Genomic DNA, 13,598 nt, shown 5'->3' on the forward strand with positions numbered 1-13,598 from the left:
TTTAAATTCTAATAAAACTGTATATATTTTGTTATATTTTTTTATGCAAAATTACTCTTTTTTGTTGAAGCAAAGCAAGAAAAATACATATAGAAATTGGTAAACTAACTGCAAACTTACTTGGTAGTAATATGCCCCTCCTTAACCCCATCATAACCAGGGCTGTTATATTAATGAATAGGGATAAACTTTGGGTTAAGGTCAAACTCATGAATGACCTGAACTTGAACTTCATCCCTATGCATGGGGGAGCTCATTAAGGTTCACCGAACAAGCAAACTAACAGAGTTATTCACAAAAGGATGAAGAGTTTGGAGAAGGCAGGAGAAGTGAACAATCTAGGACAACATAGCTGAACTGGAAAGTAAGCTGAATTGGAAAATTTTTCCAAATCAGCTATTGTTCACTTCGCCTGCCTTCTCCAAACTCTTCACCCTTTTGTGAATAACCCTGTAAATGTCTGGGTTTGGCCAGTTTGCCAGCCCAAACTTTCAACTACTTCTCCCAGAAGTCATTAATTTGGTAGCAGTAGTACTACCACCACTAAATTAAGGATTTCCCACCCGCAGGCTTGTTTCACATTGTAAACAAGCTGGCGGGGATCCTAGATAATGCCATTGAACATGGCAAATGGTCAATGACATCAGCCTAGTTTCCCACCATGGCAGTTCCCAGCTACCCATGCCCTTTTTTTTACCAAAAGCATGTGATTTAGGCTTGCAAAAAGAAAACACAAGATTCAGCCTCCAGAGAGGTTTGGGTACTATGGGGTTGATTTACTAAAGGCTGTCACAAGCAGAAAAATCCTATCACTAGAAAAAGCACATGAGATTCTTTTTGGCAGATTACAGCACTCTTTGGTCTCGTAGACTTCAATTGGAAATGCCTGGAAACACGCATTTCAAGGAATTTTGTGAATTTTGTCTCACGTTTTGTTCCACAAAGCTTTCTATTGAAATCTATGGAAACAAAAAGTTCTGTAATCTGCCAAAAAGTAGCTCATGTACTTTTTCCAGTGACAGGCATGCTTCTGCTTGCAGTTAAATGCTCAGGTGTGAACAGGGGCCATACAAATTAATGGGATATCTTGGCCAAACACATAGGTGTGAAAGGGACTTAATGAATTAGGTGAGCTCTACTGATTTCCATATCTGTAAAAAATAAGTCAAGGCAACTGGACTTGCTGTATTTTTCTCAAGAAAACCACTATGTTCAAGGTTTGTGAATTTCAGGCCCAGGCCAGTTTTCTCATCACCAGTTCCTGAATAGAGAAAAATGTGTTATATGATACTGTGTTGATTCATCTGATAATAGCTGTTTGATTGTGTGTTCACACCACATTGTTGGAAAAAGATATGGCTTTCTTTTGGAAACATGCATTAAAAAAATATATTGTATGTTTATTTTATATAAAAAAAAACAACTGAAAAAACTAGACTATTGAGCAATTTCTTCCAAATCACAGCCTGGTTCTGATGGAAAAAAAAATGGTGGAATGGGGATATTGATGTAAAATTAATCAGTTGAGCTACAGCCCTTTGTAGAAAAACTCCAAAGATCAGGTCATAGATAAACTGCTTGCACTGACAGCATGGAGTATATGTAGGCCTCCATTGTGGACCTAGTTACCTGGCTGGTATCATTGGTCAGTACTTTCTGAGTCACATAAAAAAACATAGGAAAAAATGCTCTAATTTCCCTTTTATGTCACTTGCGGCATGCTTTTTCAGAATTTTTGACTTTTTGGAAAAGCTAGACTAGACACAACCCGGCAACAAACATTTTTAGAAGGGGGTAACTAATGTTGGCCTCCATATCTCTCTCAGTATAGTTTTATATTATTGGGTTAAAGAGAATATATCATTTTTATATTCATTTTCTTTACATTCTACAAGCGATCAGACGGCTCTACAGCCGGTGGACCGCTTGCATGTAAACAGCTATCACTGGCTGTTTACAATTTTGACAGTTTCACGATCATGCACGCGCAGACACAAGGACGTTTTAAAATGCCCACCCGCATCTAGAAGGCACCCATCCGGCTGTTTATGTATGGTTGGCAGGCGGCAAGTGGTTAAATATTGAATACGAAACATTTCCAGCCAGAAGGTGGAACTGCCTTTTCACATGTTTACCAGGCTGACACCTGCTGAAAAATAAGCCTATTGTTACACAGCTGAATAGCTGAAGCTAAACTTACACACACAGCTGAATAAGTCAGATGAGTGGCCAGACTCAATCTAAGATCTGTACAACTCTATACAACTCTAAATGAAGATTCAAATAAACAGAGTCAAGCATTAATAAAGAATCTACTTCTGTGCTCATTCTTTTGTAAACCCAGAATGCTATGCAAAATCCGTGCACCATGTATGTAATAATTGCTCATACAAAATGTACAGTATATCAGTTTAAAAACTTTTCTTAAACATTAAGGTTTTATCGTGCAGTGGTTTGCCATTTTTTAAATAGTGCTAGTTCACAAACAGTATATGCAGACCATTTATCTGCTTAGGCCAAAAAAAATGTCATGTCCATGTTTTTCATCAATCCACATTATAAGGCCTTTGAATAGGTTGCCACCACATATCAGAAATGCAGCTGCAAAATTAGATACAACACAATGCATAAGAGTGAGCCAATTGTAACAACAAAAGAAAGAGAACAGGGGTTTAATGAGAGGTATGACACCACAGCTTGGAGTTTTTTTGTATAAAAACTATAGAATTTATTTTACATATAATAAATATTGTAAAAAAACATGTATACAAATGAATTGCACTAAACCAAAATCAACATCATTATAAACAGGAGCCTAGGCCCGTGAATCATCTTATATCCCCACATATCCAATTACATTTCATTGATACTCAGTATATATATTCAGTGGGAGATCATTATATCCAGTCCCAACGTGTTTCACACACTGCTTCATCAGGGGATCATGGACTGATCACCCACTGAAAGTGTCTGGTTATGGGCAGAGTTCCCTGTATCAAGTAGAGACGGGGATTTTAATCCACCGACATAACCACTCCGTCCAGGGTCATCCTGGGGACCCCGGGGCTGTAAGTCAAGGGACTCCAAGGATAAACAAAGATGTAGGATCGCCTGTGCTTATCTTAACTGTAGTTGTGCTGTACTTGGACCAGTTGTTCCAGGCTGTTCGTATTCCAAAAACCTGCCGGTCCAGATCAAAGAACTACAGGGACTGCAAGAAGTGTGGAATCTGTCTGATCGCACAGCCTTCTGCAGCCTTGATGTTCTCCATGTTCTCCACATGTGAGTCACAGTGTATAAATATTTCTTGCTATGATTCATTGTTTATATTATGCTTATAAGAATGATTAAAAGAATCATACAAGAAAAATACTGAAATGTTCTTCCTTTATGTATGTCATTTATATATTCTCATAGATGCACATAGTTACATCCTCTTGACATATTCTAAAGCACATAATTCAGGAAAGGACAAATAAGAAGAGGTGCTCAAAGCAATTTGATTCTATTTAACAGCAATTAAGCAATTATTAACACCAGATGGCTTTGAAAGTTGTGAAAAACCAATCTATAAAGATTATTTACTAAAGTTACTTAAATGGTTACTAAACCCCCTGGTGTTTTTGCATATATAGTTACTGCTGGCAAGCAGTAGATATATGCAAAAATTGTAACAAAAAACACGCTTCAAAAGCGGTTTAAACTTACCTGTTTCTTTCCCGTGGGCTCCCAGCCGAGAATGTGAAAATTCTCGGGTGGCTGCAAAGCATCTTGGAGCGTGTGCATGCGCAGTTCACATTTTCGGCCGGGAGACGAGGAGAGACACAAGGTATACAGACTCCGTGGGACAGGAAGTGTCAGCAAGGACAGAGGAGTCAGCGCTGGATCAGAGACCCTCAGCAGCGCTGGAGGGACAGATGAAAAGGACAGGAAAGAAGAAGAAGAAGATCGGATTAAGAAACACCATTTAAGGTAAGTGCTTTAATTAACATTGGGGGGAGGGAAAAATATATTTGACTTTAATGTCACTTTAAGGACATTAACAGTTCCTATAGCCTCGAGATGACAGTAATCCAATTTAGCTCCTTTTGGTTAAATCAGAAGGCAATGCCTTGTTCATGGGCAGTTCCAGGCAACCCTTAGCGAATTCTTCCCTGCTCAAATAATGTATAATGTCTCTCCTTTAATAAGCAGAGACACCAGAGATGATTGGAATTGGTTTCCACTCTACATAGACTAAATAATAAAACAAATAAAAGAAACAAAAGAGAAACCCTGGAAGATGATCAGATCATGCTCTGTTCATCTTCCATTTAATGTTTATGATGGTGCCAAGACTGTCCACAGTGATACAATACATATTTTCAAGGGAGTGTATGGTTTTCTACATATTTTGCTTATTTATAATGGTCAGCGCTAAAAACATATATATTTTTTTAAGGAGGTAGTATAAATATTGCATATAAATAGTATGCAGTCTTTTATCCAGCTACTGGGTGATGGGCTAGGCTTCTTTTCACATGAAGCACAGTTTTATCTACATTGATGTTAAAAACCTGGAAATAGGTCGCTGAAGATGTCTGGGGGCAGGGGGCTCAGGCAGGGAGTGCAGGCCCCGCAGAGTGTCCCAGAAGAGGAAAGCTGAGGCAGGTTCTGAGCCAGAATTTGTAATAAAGACTGAACTTGAAGATGTGAGTGTTGAATCTGCCGAATCTGGAAAAGTCATAGCTAAATCTGCTGTAAAGTATGAGCTAGTGACCCGCTGGGAATGGCTGAATGATGGAAACATGTGGATGGTTTATGCTGCTGAGCTTAACAGACAAGTTAACCAAGCACTGGGCAATGGGAAACAAAGCTTAACACTCTCACCAGCCGTAGGCGTGTCTCTGCAAGTGGATTTTAGGAAGATGATCCAAAAAAATACAAAGACTGGTTACCAAAGACAAATACGCCTTGCAGTGAAGGAACAGGACCAATATTGTGTATGGCAGTGGCAGTCAGATGAAGATTACTGGGTCTCCTATGATGTCAAAACCTGCGTCTTGCTGGAGTCTGCACTGCAAGATGATGAAAAGCATGTGTCCCTAAGTTTGGGTGGCAGACCTTACACAGTTGATCTGGGAGCTATGGTGCAGAAAAATAGCCAGACTCAGCATGAGCGAGAGATTCAGCGTTGTTTATCTGTTGCTGTAGATCAAGGAAGTGACGAGCCAAAACAAAGTGTCCCTAATGGACCAACTTCTTCAAAACGTCCCGAAGGAACAAAAGTGTAGAAATTGTGGAAACTGAAGAGGACAGCAAAGAACAAGTGATAACTCTGGTTTTAAAAGGTAAAGCTCCGATTGATCCAGAATGTTCCAGCAAAATTGGAAAGGCTCATGTGTTCTGTGAAGAAGATGATGTATATGATGTTATGTTAAATCAGACTAACCTGCAGTTTAAAAACAATAAGTACTACCTGATCCAGCTGCTAGAAGATGACGGCGCTAAACGTTTCTCTGTCTGGATGCGCTGGGGATGAGTGGGAAAGGTGGGTCAAAATTCTCTGGTTTCATATGGAGGAGACCTTGAAAAAGCAAAGGATGTATTTCAGAAGAAGTTTTTCGATAAGACCAAGAATGTTTGGTCAGAGCGTGGAAATTTCGAAAAGGTTCCTGGTAAATATGACATGTTGCATTTGGATTATAACACAACCACAGAGATAGAGAAAAATGTTGTGAAGGTTGACAAGCTATCTGACATTCCCAAACCTGAATGCAAACTGGACAACTTGGTTCAGGCCTTGATCCAACTTATCTGTAACATGCAGAACATGGAAGATACTGTGCTAGAGATGAAGTATGACACAAAGAAGGCACCTCTGGGAAAGCTCACTGTGGATCAGATCCATGCGGGGTACAGCTCCCTGCAACGTATTGAGAACTGTATTAAACAACAAAAGTTTGGCAAACATCATGCAATGAATTTTACACCAGAATTCCACATGATTTCGGACTAAAGACAACCCTATTAATCAGGACAGTAGAGGAGCTGGCTTTGAAAGTGTGACTACTAGAAGCTTTGGGTGACATTCAGATTGCAGTGAAGCTGGCAAGTATGGATCTCGGCTCCAATGGGCACCCACTGGACAGGCATTATCGGCGGTTACAATGCTCACTGAAGCCTTTGGGTAAAACATCAGATGAGTTCCAGCTTATTGAGTGCTACTTGAAAACAACGCATGCCTCTACTCATAATGATTACACTATGACCTTAATGAATGTTTTCCGGCTAAAAAAAGAAGGTGAGGAGAGCAACTTCCGAGCAGAACTCCCCAACAGAATGCTTATCTGGCATGGATCTTGTCTGTCTAACTGGGTTGGCATCCTTAGCCAAGGTCTGCGCGTGGCTCCCCCAGAAGCCCCCAGTAACAGGGTATATGTTTGGCAAAGGAATTTATTTTGCTGATGTCTCCTCAAAGAGTGCAAATGACTGCTTCACCTCTCGTGATAAGAATGTGGGAATTCTTCTACTTTGTGAGGTGGCCCTTGGTGACTGTAATGAGCTTATAGCTGCTGATTATGATGCTCAGAAACAATTGAATGGAAAACACAGCACAAAAGGTGTTGGCCGTAGTATTCCAGACCCACAGAAGTCTATCAAACATGAAGGAGCAATGGTTCCGATGGGGCCCCTGATCGACACAGGACTACAGAATAATGATGGCTATACACTAAATTACAATGAGTACATTGTGTATGACTCTTGTCAGGTACAAATTAAGTATTTGCCTCAAGTACATTTCAAGTATGAATCTCTGTGGTAACCGAGGAGCTGCTTAGAATAGTCATCACTGACATGGAAGGTGTAAAGGTGACCAAAATAATGTAATGAGGCTTGAGGTAGATGGCATCACCAGTGGTGGCCACACCTCTGCCAGTAGACTGAACCAATGACGATGACAAAATAAGTTTCTGTATACTAGACCTCTGTATTGAGGGCATGAAGAAGGAAGTGTAAGTGCTTCACACATTTTGTATTACTTTAATAAACTGACATTTTAAAAATGCAAAAAAAAAAACCTGGAAATAACTATTGCTGTGCCATCTCATTAGATAACCTTTAATGCTCAAGGAAGTCTTGTTGTATTAAATGTTTAATGCTGCGAATCAAAGACAGTGTACAGTGTAAAAAGTAAAACAAAACTATCCTAAAATCATTATATTTTCTTTTAGAAACATAATTTTGAATCAGTTGCTTGCTAAGCTAATAAAAATCAAGCAAACATTAAAGTGATTCTGACAAACTTGATTTAGCACCAAAATTGCTTATTATGTGTTTACCCAACGTTTCATCTAATTGGTCTCTAATTTCACCAGACAGTACAGCAATGGAAAATTAGCAATAAAAAAAATGTAGTTACACTTTTAAACAGGGAGCACTTATAACTGTTAGTTGTGAGACCTGGATGTAGTGGAATATGCCTCTTTTTATACATAAAGCTGTGTTACACCCTGTGATGTTACCCTGATAACAATATCCACAGCTAAGTTTATTAACAAGCAACGAGTGTAAGGAGCGCTACTGCCTGGAATGTGATTAAATGATGTCTTATGATAAGTAAAGAACAAATGGTGTGACTTACAGTTCCAGGGCTGCTGGTGTGTCAAAGATGGAAAGACAATGACAGGTGCCTGGAGGGAGTCCGGGGAGGGATGATTCCAGGATGCAATACTACCAAGTGGGAGAGCACTGTGGAGATCCCTAAAAGCACGCATGCGTGGCAGCTTGGGAAAAGAGAAAGCTGTGAGTGGCTGTGAACAACTGTGTTCAGTGCGTGCAGGCTGATGTCACGCAACCCGGAAAAGTCACTGGAACTGTAAGTCACACCATTTGTTCTTTACTTATCATAAGACATCATTTAATCACATTCCAGGCAGTAGCGCTCCTTACACTCGTTGACACTGCTTTGCATTGCGGCCGGCTTACTATGTTGTGGGGCAGGAGTGGCGGTCCATTGAAGTGAATGGCACCGTAGCCATGCCCTCCGGCCACAATGCGATCAGCCGCACGGGATCGCAAGGCACATTATACCTGTGGTCCGGTCCAGCCTGATCAAAATAGTGCTTGCAGCATTTTGTTTGGACTGGACTGCGGGCATAATGTGCCTTGCGATCCCGTACGGGCCAATCGCATTGCGGCCAGAGGGCGTGGCTTCATTGCCATTCACTTCAATGGACATTCATGCCCCCTCCTTCCCCACAACATAGTGAGCCGGCCGCAATGCGATGCAGTGCGTTCTGGCCAAAATCGGGCAGGAACACACTGCATTTGGTGTGAACAAGGCCTTCCTGACTTTAATACGTTCCAATTAATGGCAACATTTTGCTGAAATTATCCCAATTTCACCTACATTTTGGTGAACTAAAAACTCAAAATTTGTTCATCTCTAATCTTTTAATCAATTTGGCATCACTGTACTGTTATTCTTCAGACTATTCCTGCTATAGTTGCTTTTCTTAGGATTATACAAAAATGACACACAATACATATGTAGACTTCTTGTACCTAGATGCATGATTTGATATTATATGGCACTGTCTCATGTGCCTTTGTAAAGGTATGAACTTTAAAATTGTACCAATCTTTAGAGTTTATGACGCAATCGCTTTTAAAAATCTCTTTATGAATTAGCTACAAGTTAGATTAACACTGTATTATGCTTGTGAGTAGCCTAAGTCCTCAATATTTTAAAGTCAATCTAAATTTTTTATTTGCATTACATGAACATTTCTTTATTGTTCGATGAATATACAATTAGAATTAGTCACAGGGGAGCTTTGATGCCTGAATTTCTTTTTTTCTGTTTTAAAGAGGAGTGATTGAACAACATGTTAAGAAACATAATTTGTATCACAAGTAATATGCAACAGTATACTTTGTTTTTGACAACATTATTATAAGGTGAGAAGAAGATAATAAAGTTACAGTTTCAGCTTGTTATCAGATGTAGGCAGGAAAGATTATTCATTACAATGTTTAAATGTTTAAAAGTCAACAATAAACCAAGAAGACTGCACTGTTACAAAAATACTAAGAAGAAATAAAAAAGGAGAAGAGTGAGAAAAGGAAGGAAGAGGGTGGTAATGAAAAGAAAAAAGATAGAGGGGATGTGAATTTGTAAGTGAGGCTCAACAGGCTCGTAGGGCTTGTTCACACCATGTCCAGACCAGATCAGGAGCAGATCTGCGAACGTGGTGCCTTTTTGCCGCATTTATGATGTGTTACGGTACATTGTGGTGTGTTTTTTTTAGCATAAAATGGGTTTTCAGGTGCAGTCTAGTGCATTTGCATGCGTTTTTGATGTGTTTTAGTGCATTCCCGACCAGAAAAATGTAAACAAAATGCAGCATTTTGTTTCCCTGCACCAGAACGGACTGCACTGGTGTGAACAGAAATAATATAGGAATGCATTGGGATGCATTTCAGGTGCGAACAAAAACTTTTCTGGTGTGGATCTGGTCTTGGTGTGAACAAGCCCTAAAAATTAATTTAGGGATAAGCATACATTAAAGTGCATTTATTTTTTTTTTTTTTATAGTTTTGGATGTATAACGGAGAAAGGTTAGAACCCCTGTCAGGTTTTACTGCTATTTAGGGCTCTGATAGAGAGATTTCCCATCAATTTTTGTTTTGGGGACAAAGTTTTGCCTGTGATTTGTTCAGGCCTTGACTTTTACCATGTAACAGGGCAAGCCATGAGCCTTCTAATATATTTATTATTTATTACAGGTATTTATAAAGCGCCAACAATTTACGCACCGGTTTACATAGTTGCACATTCACTCAATAAAGATGTTTCAGGCACAGAGAGTATAGGCGGAATGGTTATAGTGACAGTGCATTTAGAAATACCAGAACAAAACTGGGACTACCACAATGGCATTTATAATTGAAAAAGAAAAATGAATAAGTTGAAAGGCTCCCTTCTTACCTTTTTCTAATTTCTTCTAATTTCTTTTTCTCACAATTGGTCATTTCTGGTGAATATGTATAAAATGGCCAAATTAAACTACCATAAGCATGCAGAGGCTTCATACACACTTGACAAAAAGAGGAGATTTTCCATTCACTCATGCCTACATGTTGTCACTTGATCTGTCAATGATGTTTATTCTTTGGAAGTTTGAAGGAATAAAAGACCAATTCAAGAGAACAGCTTGAAGTACCTATTTTCATGGCTGCATGTATTTCATTTGCTGTATGACATATTATGACAAGCCCTTTCCCCTGAGGGGATTCATGAGAATTGGTTCTTGAATGATCAGGAGCAAGGTATCATTTTTAATATTTAAAAACTCCTACAGTACAACAAGGTGAGTGCATATGTTAAGTAGTTCAGTATCCAAAAGATTCTCTGGGGTTTCTCACTCCCTTCTATGTTGATAAGCTTCAGGGGTTCTGCTCCTCAATAGGTCGGAAAGCTCTCACTATTGCAAAGGAAACACAGACACCTTGTGTCAAAAAATGTATTGAAATGATTAAAAACAGTGTCAGACTACTCACAATTGTAGTAGTGTACAGGCTTTGTACATTCCCCACAAACAATGGTAGTTTATGCAATTTAAGCCAACACACACATACCTCAGTCAGTGTGACAAACAATACTGCCAAGGCTGCAGCAGATAACGCGTTTCAAGGGCACGCCTCCTTCCTCAGATCCTACAATGTCAAGCTGGCTTGGCTCCATAAGACTGAAAAACTAGCCAATCAGATACTAGATAGCCCAATGCTGCTATTCGTGGATGTGGGGACCAACCAGGCATTGTAAAAAACGATCTCAGCAGCCCACCCCTTTTCTCACTCAGCTGCCAGCTACATTCGGATGCTTTGGGAACACGCCTCTCAGCATGGTATCTTATTTAGGCACCCTCCAGTATTTGTTTGGAACTTTGGAAATGTGAAAAGCACTTTTGTTATATTGTGTACAAAATGAAAGGTTATAATTATTGGTCTCATCAGCTTAGCCGGGTTCTTTTGATTTTAACCTGTCTATGCTCATTCTCACATCCTTTATCCAGAAATGTTTTCTTTAAGATCTCACCTTGAGCATCATAATCCTTCATCCTAGTGCATGTTTTTCTTAACCTACCAAATTGGCCCTCAGGGATCTAAGGGATCCAATGTGGATGGTGTCCGCTTTTGTGAGTAGTCTGACACTGTTTTATATAATTTCCATACATTTGTTGATACCACACAGGGTTTGGTCGCTCTTCTGTTTGTGTTTCCTTTGCAATATGTTAAGTAATTATAACTAACCTTCCCCTGCATTATTTATAAGTATTCCAAGGTTCCAGATTATTTCCACATTCCAGAGTATTCCAGGTTATAGGTGCAGAATACCAGTAAATGGGACCTCCCCACGGGCAGAGAACAAGCTAAGTATGAACTATTCTTTTGCAAATTATAGATGAATGAGTATAATATGGCGAGTCAGTTGCCCAGGCTAACTTGTACTGATAGGTTTTGTTTGTACTTGTATGTATTTTATATTAATGTATATTTTTTCTTTTATCAATAGTAATTAGTAATCATCATTTTACAGTTTGAGGTGTCTATAACGTTTGTTTAGTAAATATGTAATTATTAGCTATATTAATACTTTTCACATTTTAATATTACAGTATAAAAACAGTACATCATTAAGACTGATTAAACACAAGAATAATGCTGGACATAAGAGCCCCTGAGTAATTATTAGCCCTCTGATTCAGCTTCTGCCCAGGTACAAACAATTCATGATGAATAAAAATAAATAAAATAAATAAATAAAGAGATGTAGATAAAGAGTAACATTTGTGATACCCAGAACGTTCATGTGGTTCATAATATGCTACTGTAGTGATCGGTCAGCAAACAAGTCCTATCCTAGATAGTGAGTGATGAGGTGATCACTGCTTGTATATTACAAACCAAGAGCATGGCGAGGGTATCATAAAGAATGTTTCCTAAATTGTATATGTCCCAAAACTAGGCCATACCCATATCAATGTGACAGCAGGAGGAGGTCCCGGCAGCCCACCAACTAACATACATATATAACATATATAAACGGGCATCTTCATGTTCTGTATTAATGCATTGTCCCACCTTGCAGAAGCCGATGTCTTCAGATCAGAGCTCATTAACAATTATGACAGGACAGTGCCATGTCACTATGATGATTGCTGTGTTTGGCGCCCAGGACTCTCGGCCAGAGGGGCTGAGAGGGTCCAGAAAACGTATAGTGTTACAGGGAAGGAGCTGGGTTTCCAATTCTTTCTGGGTTTTCTGGAGTATAACTGGGATCTGGGTCTCTGGAGATTTCTAATGTTGGGCACACACCTTACAACCATCACAAGACTTTTGTTTTGCGATAGTTGTAAGGTAATTAAAAAAGCATATGATCTGCCTATCTTGGACAGGCAGATCGTACTTGCGATGATCGCAAGCCCGCCCCCCTGAGGGGCGGGCTTCCGATGACCGCAATGCTGAACGGGCAGCTGACAATCGTACGATTCTCGGCGGGTTTTCAAACATGTTCCTAAGATAAAAGTAATGCGACCTTACAGTAGGAGAGGTTGCACGCCTTCCACACACCTTGCGATAATCCTACGATCACGGGATTTCCCGCAATTATCGTATGATTATCGCAAGTTGTGTGGGCACCTTAAGAGTCTTGAGCGGGATGAAATCTTAAGTCCTGGGGCCAGGTGCAGCCAATTGGCAGGCCGGTCTGTCCAGGTGGCTGATGACAGCCCTATTAGGAGAGTGGACAGAGAGGAAGAGGCAGTCAGTGATGCAGGAGTACATGCAGAGCGTGGGAGACTGTGTGTATGTAACGCACAAGACTCTGAGCTCTAAGACCAGGGGGAAGCAGAAACAAAAGAGCCGATCCAAAAAGGGATCGCGGCAGGCTCAGGCGTAGGTGGAGCCAAAGACAGACCCAGCACGGAGGGATCGAGCTGACATGTCTGCAGCACAAGAGGAGGCAGACAAAGCGGAGCCGACTTTCTCACCAACAGTCTTGGCAGAGGGGGGGTCCTCGGAACAGAGAGCTCCAACATCTCCAGCTTCAACGCTGTCCCTGCTGGATCACACAGATCACACAGATGCAGGTATGAGGCTCCCCCTATATGATCCCTCCAGTACTGAGTTGCATGAGAGTGATGTACAAGATATTGCAAATTCCACTCAGGATAAGACTAACAATATGGATTTGATTACAAAATTTTCAAATATGCTAGAACGTGGTTTATCCTCAATGGCTAGGGAAATTACTACAGAAATCAAGAGCGATTTAAGAGTGCTGGGCACACGTATTGAGGCGATAGAGAATAAGCTGGATGCAACAATTGAACGCACCAATCGAAATACCGCATCCATCCAAGACGTTCAGTGTCAATTAGAAGAAGCACTATCAAAAATTGATGATTTAGAAAATAGATCCAGATGCCACAACTCCAGAATTAGAGGGGCCCCAGAAACAACCATGGATCTGAAAACAGCGGTGGAATCATTCTTGGGGGACCTATTACCTGATACTATAAAACCCCAACTAGAGCTGGACAGAGTCCATC

The 13,598-nt window shown here is 40.1% G+C and overlaps 1 pseudogene; it reads left to right on the plus strand.

Moving 5' to 3' along the window:
• The first annotated feature begins 2,623 nt into the window (after positions 1-2,623).
• LOC108796334 lies at positions 2,624-6,805 on the plus strand (annotated as a pseudogene).
• The last annotated feature ends 6,793 nt before the right edge of the window (positions 6,806-13,598 follow it).

Source organism: Nanorana parkeri, unplaced genomic scaffold, assembly GCF_000935625.1.
Source record: "Nanorana parkeri isolate BGI_ZX_2015 unplaced genomic scaffold, ASM93562v1 scaffold1094, whole genome shotgun sequence".
Classification (NCBI taxonomy): domain Eukaryota; kingdom Metazoa; phylum Chordata; class Amphibia; order Anura; family Dicroglossidae; genus Nanorana; species Nanorana parkeri.